The sequence below is a fragment of the Ictalurus punctatus genome, chromosome 19 (assembly GCF_001660625.3).
Source record: "Ictalurus punctatus breed USDA103 chromosome 19, Coco_2.0, whole genome shotgun sequence".
Classification (NCBI taxonomy): domain Eukaryota; kingdom Metazoa; phylum Chordata; class Actinopteri; order Siluriformes; family Ictaluridae; genus Ictalurus; species Ictalurus punctatus.
Genome location: NC_030434.2, coordinates 21491438 through 21507136, shown reverse-complemented (window position 1 = coordinate 21507136; position 15699 = coordinate 21491438). Strand labels below are relative to the sequence as shown.

The following is a 15699-nucleotide window of genomic DNA, read 5'->3' as shown; positions in this document are numbered from 1 at the left end:
TGCCACAGGACCCACTGTACAACCAGAAGCCCACTGACATTAACACTGACCCATGGATTCCAGCATAAAAACTTCTCCCTGAATAACACAGTCCTTCCCTGCTTTCTCTTCTTCTTAAGAAGTCACTCTGGATTTCTTTCTTTACCTCCCTTCTAAGAAGAACAGCTTTTTGGCCATAATCACTTCGAACCATTCACAAGAAATAAGCAGAGAAATCACATACAGTGCATGTACACTATTAGCTGCATCTACAGTCCATCTACAGTATATTACAATTAGTTTTGTCACAGCTACAAGACAAAAAATAAAAAATAAAAACAAAAAAGATAGTCTGATAACCCATTACATGACTTCATGTAATAGTTGGCTTTAATGTGTGTGTATGTATATATGTGTATAAAAGAACAAAAACATATAATCTTACACTCAAATTATAGTCAGTGTTAGTTAAGCTACTTCCAATATTAATCTAAACTACATAAAATAGGTTAACATTCATCCTTTCATTCATTCATTCATTCATTCGTTCGTTCGTTCATTCATCTTCAGTAAGCGCTTTACCGTGGTCAGGGTTGTGGTGGATTTGGAGTCTATCTCAAGAACACTAGACATGAGGTGGGAGTACATACTGAATGGGATGCCAGTTCATCACAATGCACCATGCACACACACACATTTACACCTGGGGCTAGTTTAGCATAGCCAGTCCAACTACTAGTGTGTTTTGAGAGGAAACCAGAGAATCCCAGAGCAAACCCACATAGACACAAGAATAGCATACTCAGAAACTCCACAAGGACACTGGAGTGAGCTTTATAAATGTGTGTGTTAAATACAAAAAAGGGGGATTTACACTGAATAGTGCCATTTAACATCCTCCTAAGGACACTGCATACCAGGGGAGGGTGATATGATTAAAGAAAAAAGTCGAAACACAATATGTATCATGATACTGTATGTATATTTTCATTTTTTTTAAAATGGAAAAAATGTATTATAGGACATTAAATGTTAACATTTAACAATGTGAATGATTCAGTGCAACATTTTAACATCAATCAGCTTCTTCCAAATGTTTTCAAATTTATTTGCAATTTATAATTACAATAATTCAGAAACGGAATTTATCAATATTATATTGTCGTATTGACCACTTATAAGGTTTTCCTTCGTTCTTTGATCAGAGTAAAAACCAGTCAGTTGTGCTCCAGCCAAAGGTCAAAAATGCATCTTGATGTATTAAAAATGTATATTTTTAGGTTAAGAATATGAAACTCCACTACTGGGTTAATAAAAGAGTTTTAGTCATTTGGCAGATATGTATTCAGAGTGACTCATGAACATTCTGAAGGAGCAGTGATATAAATAAGCACCTACAGAATCTCTGGGGCGCTAGAACCAGAAAGGCTAGAGACAAATCAGGAGAGTTTTAATACAGTGGGGAAGTGGTGGCTCAGTGCTTGAGGCTTTGGGCCACTGATCAGAAGGTTGTGAGTTCAAATCCTGGCACTGACATTGGGTCCTTGAGCAAGACACTTACAGCTCAACTGCTCAGTTAGGAACAAGGACCAAATGTAAATGCATAAACAAACTAAGTTCAGCAAGCTAAGAAGACAACGCAAATTAAGTGCACAAGAGGAGTTATCCAAAATATTGTTTGTAGATGAAGGTATTTAGTTATCTTTAGAAGGTGTACAGTCACGAGACTGTTCAGAGTGGTGGGAAAAGCTCATTCTTTCACTCAAACAATGCCATCTTACTTTCTTAAAAAGTCTTGAGGCTAAAGACCCAAGCTGGCATGCGGGTGTACCTCAACAGTCTAGGACCATTTCCTTCCAGAATTCATTCACTGCTTTCCTTAAACAAGGAAAATGGCCACATGAAAGAATTACACAGAGGAGGTAAAAGGGGTAGAGGCAGACAGAGCAAGGTACTTATCAGTCTCTAATGGGCATCTCTAATGGGTGTCTCTAATGGGTGTAGTTCTTGTGATGGACAGACAATGGGCCAAGAAAGTGCACAGAAAAGCAAATCACAGTGGTAACCCTGTGTCACTGCATCACTGTTCTCCGAGCTCAGGCCCTTCAGAAGCTCTTGGGATGCTTGGAGGGGGTTGTGTCTTTTCATTTGGGCAGCAGTGAGGGTGCCTTGATGTGCCTAAGGATCATGCTTGCACACATAGTGTTTGTGTGTGTGTGTGTGTGTGTGTGTGTGTGTGTAATGTTAAACTACTGTACACATTCCTGTACAAGAAGAGTGACAGAATAAGATGTGCACTCTGCAGAGACTTCTCATTCCTCGCCAGATCTTTTCATAATCACTTTATTTATCCAGGCCAGATGGCCTCACTATCGCAGATCTGATGTGATTTACAGTACAGATCAAGATTTAATCGAACTTTTGCCAGGTGACCCGAGCTGGCGCCTGATCGCGTAGCACGAGTCCAAACGGAGCACGCTGTTTCGCTCGGATAATTTATTTGAAGGAGTGAGCGCGAGGCTAAAATGTCATGTGGGCCTTCGGCTTAAACTGCAGAGAAGTCAAATAAACCGAGAGGGAACGGTGCTCCGCTCTGCTGAATCACCAAACACAGAGGGGGCGCTCCGTCTGTCCGCAGAGCGAACGACAAAAGACAGATTGACTAGGAAAGTTCGACAATTCTGTCTTGTATTACAAGCGCTATTCCCAATGGAGTTTAAATGAAGAAAACTTTGAAAAGAGAAATAGAATAAGAAGCAGAGGGAGAGAGGAAAGTTAATATGTGTGTGAGGTGAAGCTTGGCGTGTGTTTTGGCTGCAGATGTTGGAGAGTTCAGCGGTGCTGACAAGACAAAGGTAGGGGGCTTCGATAAGTAGCACAAGAGAAGGAAAGACAGCCATTTTATCTGTCTCTTCATATTTGCTCTGAACAAGAGATAGGACTCTATTCCGTTGTACACTGAAAAACAAGATCTAATGTTGTAGTCAAAGGTTGAACTCTAGCAATTATAAGGTGAATTACAAAATCATTGAAATGATTTGTTTACACCATGATCCCTCCTCCTATCCGTGTTAATGTACATGAAGCCCTGCCTCCCAGAATCTACAGTGCCCACTAGAGCTCATTTACAGTTATTTTGGTAGCCACCTCACTAACTAGCATTTTCTTAAGTTTGCTATAAACACATGCCATACTGAAATGCCAAATAATTTACTGTCTCGTTGTTTTTCCTGAATATTTCCTCCTTACTTGTAATGGTGAGAACAATAAGTAAGGAATAAAACACTACAGCGTGTGCTGTTCTAGATAAATAATCAACGATGAGATGGTGTGATGCAGCCCAGTGCAAAACAGAGATAAAGCGCACCTATTATGGTTTTGAAACGTGCCTAATTTTGTTTTAAAGGTCTCATACAATAGATTTACACGCATCCGAGGTCAAAAAACACTTTAACGTGCGCATAATTTAAACTGCAGTGTTACCTTTTTCCCCCCAGTGTCACAAACGACTCGTTAAATGATCCGTTCTAAAGGATTCGTTCTAAACTCCTCCTTTCAGAGAGCATACTCTGTTCTGATTGGTCAGACGTCCCGGTCTGTGGTGATTGGTGTCAGCATGCATCGAAAAGGAAACGCCCACTACCGTAATGAGTTTCAGCTCCATCTGTTCACGAGCAGCCGATGAAGACCAGAGGCGGGGCTTTTTGTTACAAACCTACGTAGGTTAGTACAGAAAGTGAGTCTGGAATCACTAACGACCCGTTTCAGCTGTTCAGAATCGATTCCTACTTTTGGGAGTCAATAACGCTGTTTGTCGTGCGCTTTGATTTTTGAAACTTTGCAGACTTTTTACATTCACAAACAGCTACGTATATAACACACTAAATGAAAGGTAATATTTGAAAAACCATAATAGATGCACTTTAATGTTACCACTCCAAAGTTGATTGATTTCCAATAACAGCACATCCCAAAGTGTTTCATATCTCTTATACCGCAGTAATTTGACAAGGATCACAACAAAAAGTATGTCATGCCTTTTATCTGATTACTGTTACATTTCATTTTCTGCACATCCGCAAAAGATTCCCGTTATAACTGACATTATAGCAGCTATAAACAGTTGTTCCCTCACCAGTCTGTCTTTATTCTGATTTTTAAAAATGCAACTTGTCATGTTACTGAGAAACTGTAACCGACCTTACAGTATTGGAAAAACTTAAAGTACCAGCTTTACCTCTGACTGTTCCAAAGTACTGACACTGAAGACTCCTTTTTACATCTTAAATCTTCTTACATCAAACTTAACCATATCAACAATAATACACATTCTTAATCTGTTTATATAAAGCGTCCTCCCCTCAAGTCCCTGTGAATTAGTTGTTCTAATAACATATTAGAACAACTGCATTCATATAAACCTTGTAGCTTTCAAATGTACATTTACTAGCTCTTTGACTTCAAGACTTTCCCTGCACAGCCAATCAGCATTCTGATGCAAGGCACCAAATAAACACTGTTAGGATTTTGGTGCATACACAAGCCTCTGAGTGCTGCAAGTACCCATAAACCCCTTATCGTGGCTGATCCAAACTTCCTAGCAAGCTGGGATATGCAAAGAAAAGAATTTCACTGTGCTGTAATGTACATGTGACCAAAAAAGTCTTCTTCTTCTCTGCTTCCTGGCACAGATACGCAAACATTGCTTCATTGCAGAAGTATAAACCAAGCTATAATGCTATACAGTGGTGAGTTGTGTGTGTGTGTGTGTGTGGTTACCCATAAACTCTCCACTTAAAAGAACCCTTTCAAAATCAGGGCTTTTAAAAGCACTGCAATACTGTATGAAACGGAAGGCACTTTTCAAAGCCTCATGTATAACAATTTATATAACTGTTACAGCCACACTCACATCAGCTTTAACTGCATGCTCATCAAAGAGGCTCGTGCCATCGGAGTCTTCAGCAGGGCAAGTTTAAAGAATTCACTGGGTGTATTAAATAAGTGTGGCATCAAAGGAGAGTTAATTAAATAAATATTTTTTTAAAAAACAGGGCGATAGAAAATGCAGTGATGCGACACTACAATGTGGCAAACAATTCTTTAAGTTTCAATACTTTAAAGTCTTTATTGAAACACCCAATGCTATATTGACATTGTATTATGCACATACAGTAGGTACGTCAGAAAGAATTGGGGGGGGGGGGGGGGGGGCTGTATTTTCAGGAGATCTAAAACACACAGGTGAACAGTTGTATTCAATATGTGAGCTAAAATCAGAAATACAAAATGATACACAGATGACAAATGTCTTGTTTGTTTGTTTTGTATTTGATCATTTTGGTATGAGGCATTGTGTAGTCTCAGCCTCAGATGCTCCACCTATGGGCTACAGAGCATCTGATATTTTTGTACACTTTTCTGGCCACACACTTCAGAATCTTGCCAGTTGAAGAATCTGAAGGGATTTGGTTCAAAGCACTTCCGTATATATATACACATTTGCATTTACATTTATTCATTTAGCTTTTATCCAAAGCGACTTACAAATGAGGAAGTACAAAATAAAAAATGATGGTTTCCACCAGTAAAATAAACATTTGAACACGGTGGCAAACAGCTTTCCATTGAAACTGGATTGACCAAAGTTAACGGAATCCCATATTTTAAAAGTTTTGTTTAGTTATTATTAAGGAGTTCATCTTGTGTGTTTGTTGACGAGTTATGATTGGTCCTTTGCCTTGTCAGTCCAATGGCCTTTTTCTGTGGTGGATCGCAACCGATTGATCAAACATACCCGACTCTCTAAAGCTTGCAAGAAGAGACTAGGCATTATGTTATTATTGGTACAAATGGTCAAATTAATGATGGTATTGTGGCCAGATCTTTTTGGTATACACAGGAAGGATTTCTGATGAAGAGTGGGCCATATGTTATAATGCTTGTTGTGGTATCTCACATTTTGGAAGAAAAAAAACCCCATCAAACTGCTCTGTCTTTATGAACTGAACATGGTGCTTGAATGTATCACACACACACACACGCACACACACACACACACACACACACACACACACACGCATAGACACAAAAGAGTCCCCTTTTCCCATCCATCCTTTTGTAAATGCCATTTTAATTGAAATCTGTCAGACTCTCTCTCCACACACAATGCTATAGGTACTAAGCCATGCATTTCAATGAGACTCTATTTTCACCAGCCACCATTGATGTCCTTCAGCTGAGAAACATCCTTTCCAATAACCCTCCCCAAGCTCTTCTTTAAACACAAATTCTCTCTCTCTTTCTCTCTCTCTCTCTCTCTCTCTCTCTCTCTCTCTCTCTCTCTCTCTCTCACTCTCTCACTCTCTGGCTATATTAAGCTCTCACACAAATACGCAAATACACACACAAACCACAAACTGGATATTCATATGGACTTCCTCTGCACTTTCCACAACAAGACCACTGAACCTTAGTGATGTCAACATAAGTGGATAAATGAAGGTGTGTGTGTGTGTGTGTGTGTGTGTGTGTGTGTGTGTGTGTGTGTGTGTGTGTGTGGATAGAGGTTTGGATGTTTACAAAGTTACAAAGATACAAAGATAATGTGACTTTAGAAGACACTCTGTCTCTCTCACACACACACTCAGATACACACATCAGATACTCTAATGCACATACCTCATCATCCAGGGTTTGTGACACAAACCAGTTGCCTCAACTCTAGTAAAGAACAAAGTTAGACACCAACACACACACACACACACACACACACACACACACACACACACACAAACACGCACATACAGTTCTCTTTTTACACACACTTTTCCACCAGAGTCCAAAACATTATGACATGGTACATACTATCCACTATACCAATCCATACCCAACCAAGTACCACTTTCCCCTTGTCATACCATGAAAGCCCCTATAAAATTAGAACGTGTTCTCAGGAGGTTGTGGGGTGGGGACTAGTGATGGGCGAGTCTTCAAACAACCCAGTACCCATTATGTAATAACCTAATTTGTAAAATTTTCTTTGACAATGTTTAAAATTCAGGCTTACAGTGTATCACATATGTAAAAAGGTGTGTGGTGCTCTTTCCTGGCCTTTCTCCCTCTTTATTGTTCCTATTGAGCAAAATGTACAGCAGGTTTGTTGTAACAGTGGTGTGCCACTGAAACCAAAAGTGAAGAGTGCCAATACTTTAATCTGCGCAAATGCAGAGAGAGGTGTCAGTGCAGATTTTTGCAGACAACATTAAAATCCAACAAGCCACTCTTTATTTTGTGGCTGAATTTAAAATTGTGGTCCAATCAGGCTATAAAACCATTCGGCTAAAGTTCATATATGCTCACTACATAGGGTTTAGCTGCTAATAACTTGAAAACGACAGATTGTGTGTGAACCACAGGTGAGAAATGTAAAATAAAGATGCATATCAGAGACCAATCAAAAAGCATTACTGTGGATAAATAAATGAAAACTAATCCAAACAGTTATGAAATTGTGATGTTGCCTCTCAAAACAAGCAGATACATAATATTTGAAATTTGGACTAGCTAGCTAGTGTTTTTTGTTTGTTGGTTTGTTTGTGCAATTTTAAAGATGACTCGTAATGATCGTGTTTGACTAATTAATAATGTCGTCTATTTCTAGCTCCGCCCATATGACCCTGATAAGGACGGTACTGGTTATTCAGCATGGTAACAGTACAGCTTGGGAATAAATTTTTAAAAACCCAAAATGTATTGCCACAGATTTGTTACTGTAGCTCAGTGTCAGGTGGAAAAGGGCTTAAAATATAGATTTAAAAAAGAGTAAACCAAAGCAGTGGCTCTAAGTTCCCCACCTCAGTGCTAATATTTGAACACGTATTTATAAATAGAGGAAGACAGCGGTAAAGCTGCCAGCGCCCAGTTACCTTCAGCACCTCCGCTGTGCATTTCCATGTGTGTCTGCTTTTAAGTTTAGCCAACGTTCTTCCATCTTACCATAAACCTCAAAAAAAAGATGACACCTTTTCCTGTACATCACACAACAGAGCCGCGTCTCTTAGTAAGAAATCAGTCGTCATATTAGAATAAACACTGATTATGACTAACACACACACTGGTCAACTTGTGGTCACTAGTCATCGCTGTGGAGATGTCGACCAGTTGGAATGGAGGACAGGAGGTAAGGAGATGCAGGATAAGTCTTGAAAATATTTCAGACTAGATGAGTCAATTCTACAGTCAACTGAGTACAAGAGTGTACAAGAGTACAGCGGGAAAGGTGCTTTTGCTTTAATGAACCATTAACATTTTGCATGAAGTGGATGGGGTGTGCGAGACAGTTTTTAATCCCACTCCAGGAATTCCTCACGCATTATTTTTGTTGTCCTTTAAAGCTAAATAAAATTTAAGCAACACCCTTGCATTCTGGCATAGAAGATTCCACTGGGACTAGCTCGGTGTGAAAGAGCCACGGGTTGCACATCACTGTACAATCCCTCTCAGCTAGTTTCGATTCAGGTTGCAGGGCATCCGAGCTCGAAGCGGTCAGGTCGATGCAGACATGTTTTTGGATGCTACTCATGCCGGAGTTGTGGTGAAAAAAACTCTTAGACATCGCATCTGCCATGTTCGGCATACAGCACGGCCTAAAAACATCACAGACGGAAATTTCATTTGTAGCCTGCGTATTGAATTTCTGCACAAATAAAGCAGCCTAAAAATAGTGATGTCCTGAAACAATTTTTGTATTAACTATGGAAAAGTCGACTTTTTCGAATTACCATCCCACTCGGAAAAAAAAATCCCTAACACACACACACACACACACACACACACACACACACACACATATCTGTCATACACACAATGACTACAGTACCTACAATGACATGACACAGAAACTGAGGAAAAATGGCTCCATGTTACAGCTGTACATTTTAACACCGCTCTTGCTCCAAAAAATATTAACACTCTCACAAGATTAAACAGCTGCCCAAAATTGAATTCCAAGTCAGAACTTGATTTTGCCCAAAATTGTGTAGTTGGACCTTTGTATGTCCGAACAGCTCTGACTGACTGATGACAGTCAGGAGGTGTCTATAGGACAGCGTTGAGTTTAGAAAAGCTCCCTCTCAGGCTGCATGCCCTCTTTCTTCTTCATAGTAACACACACACACACACACACACACGCACACACACACGAGCCCAACCTCCAATAGTTTCCACCCATGAACTCTGGCCTGGGTGCCAGGATTCCACAGCCCTAGCAGGATGTTTGCAGGGGACACAGTGTGAACGAGTTCGTGTGTGTGTGTGTGTGTGTGTGTGTGTGTGTGTGTGTGTGTGTGTGCACAAGAATAGGAATATCTGAAAATGTTGACCTTGTTGGGACGTTAAGCTGGACCCCATGAGGAAAACTGCTTTTTTTGCATCTTTTATTTTAAAAACTAATAGAGTCAAAATGTTTCGGTGTAGCATAGCATCAATTAGTTTCATTAATAATTATTCAATGGAAGATCCTCACAAGGATTGTTTGACAAACGTGTGTGTGTGTCTCTGTGTCTGTGTTCAGTTTAAATACCTAAGCCACCACTTTCCTAATTAAGTGTGACACGCACACATAAACACACATATATTCATGCACAGCAGCCCTGTTTTCTCGGCATCGTCAGTTCTGCATTAAATTAAAATTACATTTCGTTCCGCAGCATGCACGTGTGTGTATGTATGTGCCTCGCCACAAAATCCAAATAAACACACAGGGCTCCTGCTCTCAATCATGTTTGTCCTGCTGTTTGTTTTTCCCTCTGTCCTTCCTGCGCTGTCCTGTGGCGCAGGTCAGCGACAGCGAGACACAGAGACCGCGAGAGGAGAAGAGAAAGAGCGAGAGAGAGAGGAGACATCGTACATCATGACTGAACAAATCAGGGCATTGCGAGCAAAGCTGAAACCTAAAAGAAACACAAATTTCTTCACAAAAAAAAAACAGGCTCATAGGAATGTCTGAAGCCCTCTAAAACACTGTTCTGTAACAGCATTATGTAGGACGTCCTATATAGACCGGAAAGCCTGTCAGCGTTATAATAGGTGTATGGGCTTAAAGGTGTGTGTGTAGTCATGCCAGGTCTCGTGCTCATAAATCATCTGACTGCATTGCTCCAGCACCGTCTGAACAGCGGCTGCGGCGCCGCTGTGAGCCCTCGCATTAATAACGCCCCCCCTCAATCAGAAAGACAGACAGAGACGGAAAGAGAGGGCATTTATAGGTAGACCCGGAGCCATCTGAGTCACCCAGACTTAGAAGAGCTTTGAAGGATCTCACACACACTCGCATTCCTGCACCAACACACAATCACTAATGCACACAGCCAAATCCCTGGTAGCAAGAGCTACCAGAACAAACGTCCAGAAGTGACAGCCGAAAACACGCTCAGCTCGACTGAGCTCCTCTGTCTGAAGTTATTTTTCCTACTGAACGTTTAAAAGACAAAATGGAAACAATAGTAATTGAAATTCTAGCTCATTTTCCACATCAGGGTGATTGTACAGGAATTCTAGCCACACGAAGGTTTTGCCCTCATACTTACATTCTCTCTTCAAGATAAATGCATATGTATAATCAAGGATCCAAGCTAGAAATGACATAGCACATTGTAGGTACTATGTTCAAACTTGTATTTTGCTTGTTAATGTTTCTTTCTGGTCTGGCCTGGAAAAATATTTTACACAGTAAAAGTGACAGAATCATCCTCAAGGTTTGTTCAACATGAAAGAATAGTTTGAGTTATATATATTTTTTCTTTGTTGAAATGAACTTCTGGTTAACCCAAGCTTATTTATCTTACAACAATTATTCAACAACTGGGGAGGGGGACAAGGTAGCTTAGCGGTTAGCACATTTGCCTCGCACCTCTGGCGTTGAGGACTCGATTCCCGCCTCCGCTCAGTGTACGTGGAGTTTGCATGCTCTCCCCGTGCTTTGGGGGCTTCCTCCGAGCACTCCAGTTTCCTCCACCAGTCCAAAGACATGCATTGTAGGCTGACTAGCATGTCTAAATGGGTGTGTGAGTGTATGGCACAACTGTCAAACAAGACACAACTGTCAGATACACACCAAGAGCCATAACATTAAAACCACCTGCCTAGTATTGTGGAGGTCTGCCTTGTGCTGCCAAATCAGCTCTGACCTTTCGAGGCGTGGCCTCCACAAGACCTCTGAAGGTGTGCTGTGGTATCTGGCACCAAGACATCTTTTAAATCCTGTAAGTTGCGAGGTCGGGCCTCCCTAGATCAGACTTCTTTGTCCAGCACATCCCACAGGTGCTGGATCGGATTTAGATCTGGGGAATTTGGAGGCCGAGTCAACACCTTGAACTCTTGTCATGCTCCTCAAACTGTTCCTGAACAATTTTTGCAGTGTGGTAGGGAGCATTATCCTGCTGAAAGGGACTGTTGCCATGAAGGGGTGTACATGGTCTGCAACAACGTTTAGGTAGGTAGTACGTGTCAAAGTAACATCCACATGAACGCCAGGACCCAAGGTTTCCCAGCAGGACATTACACAGAGCATCACACTGCCTCTGCAGACTTGTCTTCTTCCTGGTATTTCAGGAAGAAATGAAATACCAGGTATACCAGAGCATAAGAACCGGACCATGGAGCAATGGAAGAAGGTAGCCTGGTCTGATGAATCACGTTTTCTTTTACATCATGTGGACGGTGTGTGCGTCACTTACCTGGGGAAGAGATGCCATGAAGGGGTGTACATGGTCTGCAACAACGTTTAGGTAGGTAGTACGTGTCAAAGTAACATCCACATGAACGCCAGGACCCAAGGTTTCCCAGAAGGACATTACACAGAGCATCACACTGCCTCTGCAGACTTGTCTTCTTCCCATAGTGCATCCTGGTGACTTCTCTTCCCCAGGTAAGTGACGCACACACCGTCCACATGATGTAAAAGAAAACGGGATTCATCAGACCAGGCTACCTTCTTCCATTGCTCCATGGTCCGGTTCTTATGCTCACGTGCCCAATGTTGGCGCTTTCGGCGGTGGACAGGGGGTCAGCATGGGCTCTCTGACCGGTCTGTGGTTATGCGATGCACTCTGTGTCCTTGTCAAAGTCACTCAGTTTCTTACACTTGCCTATTTTTCCTGCTTCCAACACATCAATTTCAAGAACTGATTGTTCACTTGCTGCCTAATATATCCCACCCCTTTGACAGGTGCCACTGTAACCAGATAATCAATGTTATTCACATCATCTGTCAGTGGTTTTAATGTTATGGATGATCTGTGTGTCTGGGGTTTTTTTCTCATAACCATTGGTAGAAACAAAAGACAAAAATTAAACAGAAAAGTAGACACATAGCACCACCATACTGAGAAACCTCCACATTCAACAACTTATAAACTGTCAAAAAATTTAATCTTCCAAATGTTTGGGTCGTTTAAGGAGAATCTTCTTGAACCCCAGTGATAATAGCACAACCCCATTTGAACACAGCATTAGTTCCTGTCGGTACCTGTCTTAGTATACGAGCTATGGACAATAAAAAGAAGAAAGAGAAGAACGATGCCTTCTGTAGTGGTTAAAAAAAAACCCTCTCCGTTTTCAAGCATCGTTCCCTGTGTCTCATCACTGTGGATGCTGTTGGCACGTCTAGCCTGACAACCTTACAAGTTGCAGACTAGCTCTCATGGCAAACAACCTCCACCCCTCCCCAAATTCCCAATTTACAACCAGCCAACAATTGCCAGAATCTCTGTGGTTGAGCTGAGAGAATTTACAAGGATATTATTTTCACAACATGAGGGGATATCTAATGCCATATTTAACAGTTCAGGCTCTGATTTCCAAACGCTGTGTTAGGTTAAACCACTAACCATTTTTCCCTTAAATTTAGGAATGCAGAAGAACCTCATCAGATGCACAGCCTCACCCGAACCTCAACCACGATGATTAGATGTACAGTGCAGCAAAGGACTGCTGGCTTTCAGTCGCATGATTATCTCAGCTTAAAGTAAACACACTCCTCAAACAAATGACTGTCATTTAACAGTACGGTCAAGAAGTCTAGATCCATGACTACTTTAATTTTAATGGATATTAAAAACAACTGTATTTCCATCACTCATCGTTAATACGGATGGAAAAGTATTATTATATACCGAAAGCTGTAGGCAGGATATGCGTCACATGGTGATCTATTGTATACTAACTGAAATGATATCAAAACATACCCTATCCAATATATGGGGAATTTTGCCTGTAGAATATCCACCATATTCATGAAATACCAGAATGCACTGCAGTTGGTTAGTGAGTATTTCAAACACAGGGATTGTATGTTAACATCTGCATGCTTTTTAAATAAGAAATGAGTCAGACGATTGTATATTTCACTTTCATATGAGAACTCCTCAAGCTGTCAATATGTTGTGCACCTGGACGATTGCAACTGAGCACAATTAAACAATATCTATGAGTAATTTTCCTTACAAGACAAACATCAGGTTTTACCAAGATTCCTCAGATAATTTCACTGCTCACAGGCAGCCTTTAGTTTAGGTTACTGCCATTGCGTCAAACAGTGTAGACGTTTTACGATCTTACAAACTTTCTTCCAATGAGTTCAAGCACCCCCCTCTCCCTTTGAGCAAAGAGGCAGGTGAGCCCTTATGAGCCTTAAATAAAGTGCAATGGACTATCGAAATCTGCCCATATGTTCACTAAACTTCACCTGAGATTACCTGTGCTTATAATTTAATTTGTTTCAGAGAGGCTGATGAACGGAAAACTTTCTGGAAAACATCTGGACACTATGAATATTTAGTCATGCCATGTGGCTTGGTCCACGCTTTTTTCAAGAAATTAGTTAACTCCGAGATATGTTCGGAAAATTCGTAACCGCTTATACTAATGACAGCTTTATCGATGACGGCGTCTGTGCCCACTTCCAGCAAAGTACTTGAACAAACAAACTATATTTCCTACAATCCTCAGGTGACAAACTCCAGGCTCTGTCATAAGGAAAAACACTCAGAAGCAAACCTATCCATGTTTACAGTCACCTGATTACTAATCACTCACACCTGTTCCTCATCAGTGACGTGCCCATACAAACTATGGATGGTTGAGTACACTTTGCACTTGCAGAAGTCTTGTTGCAGCTTCGTACCCTGTAATGTTACTGAGTCTTATATCCAAATGTTTCCCTGTCTGGTTTTCTGCTTAGTCTCATTTTATATTTTGTGTTTTTACATACTTAAAACCTGTATCAGCCAAACCTTTGTCTGCATTAACCTTTTTTATTATTATTATTATTGCCTTGCCCCTTTGTTATGGCGGCCTGTGTTAAGCTGTGTTCAGCTTTGATATTGCATGCAAATTTGTGGAATTTTTCATGACAATGAGACTAATGCTAAATGGCACATGTATATAGCGCTTTTATCCAAAGCGCTTTACACTGTGTCTCATTCACCCATTTGCACACACACACTCACACACCAGTGGTAGCAGAGTTGCCATGCAAGGCGCTAACTTGCCATTGGGAGCAACTTGGGGTTCAGTGTCTTGCCCAAGGACACTTCGGCATGTGGAGTCACGTGGACCATGAATCGAAACTCCAACCCTACGATTAGTGAACAACCCGCTCTACCACCTGATCCACAGCTGCCCACGACTACAGCTTGATACTTGTGAGCTCTCTGTGAGGATGCCAGAATGCAGAGTGGACTACTGATCCCAAGCTGCACTAACAGGACTATGGGAAAAACACTATAGTGTATAGCAGTGGTCAACAACCCTCTTCCTCTTCCTTCCATCTCCAACCAACACACCAACTCTAACACACCTGTTTTTGTTGATCAAGAGCTTCTTAAGGCAATGATTAGATGGTCAGGTGGACATGATTATGGTTGGAGCTAAAGATCTCTAGGAACAGGGTTGGTGACCACTGGTCATAGGGAAATTAGGGAATCGAGAGCCCATCCCGGGAACATTCATTCATTCATTCATTCATTCATAAATAGGAGCAATTTATCTTAGCCAATCCACCAATCTACTGGCATGTTTGTGGGAGGTGGGATGAAACTCACGCAGGCAAAAGAAAACATGTGCAAAAACTCCACACAAACAGTAATCTGAGCTCAGGATCAAAACAAGGACCCTGGACCTGCTGCACCACCATGCTGCGCAAGCAACTATTACTGCATCATAAAAGCTCAGGCCAGGGGTGTCCAGGGGCTGGTATGGGTGCAGGTTTTCATTCCAACCAAGCAAAAGCCACACCTGAGTCCACACCTATTAAACAGGTGGAATCAGGTGTGCCTCCTCCTTTATTAGAATGAAAACCTGCACCCACACCGGCCCTTTACGGATAAGATTGGACACCCCTGGCTTAGACCATAACGTGTTTAATATGCAAATGCAGGGTGAACTTGTCTTATGTTATAATGCTACTCTGCTTTCCTCCCTCAGTCCAAATACGTGCATTGTAGGCTGATAGGCATTTCCAAATTGTCTGTAGTGTGTGAATGTGTGTACGATTGTGCCCTGCGATTGGGCACATGGGGTTGGCACCCCATCCAGAGTGTCCCCTGCCTTGTGCCTCAAATTTCCTGGGATAGGCTCCAGGCTCCCTGCGACCCTGTGTAGGATAAGCAGTATGGAAAATGGATGGATGGATGTTATGATGCTGTTTTACCAGAGCAT

General features: G+C 41.4%; 1 protein-coding gene across 2 annotated transcripts in view; it reads right to left on the bottom strand.

Annotated features, from left to right (window-relative positions):
- The window catches only part of scube1 (signal peptide, CUB domain, EGF-like 1), a 96624-nt gene that overhangs the window by 46394 nt on the left and 34531 nt on the right, over positions 1-15699 (bottom strand). The gene's annotated exons all lie outside the window — the stretch shown is intronic.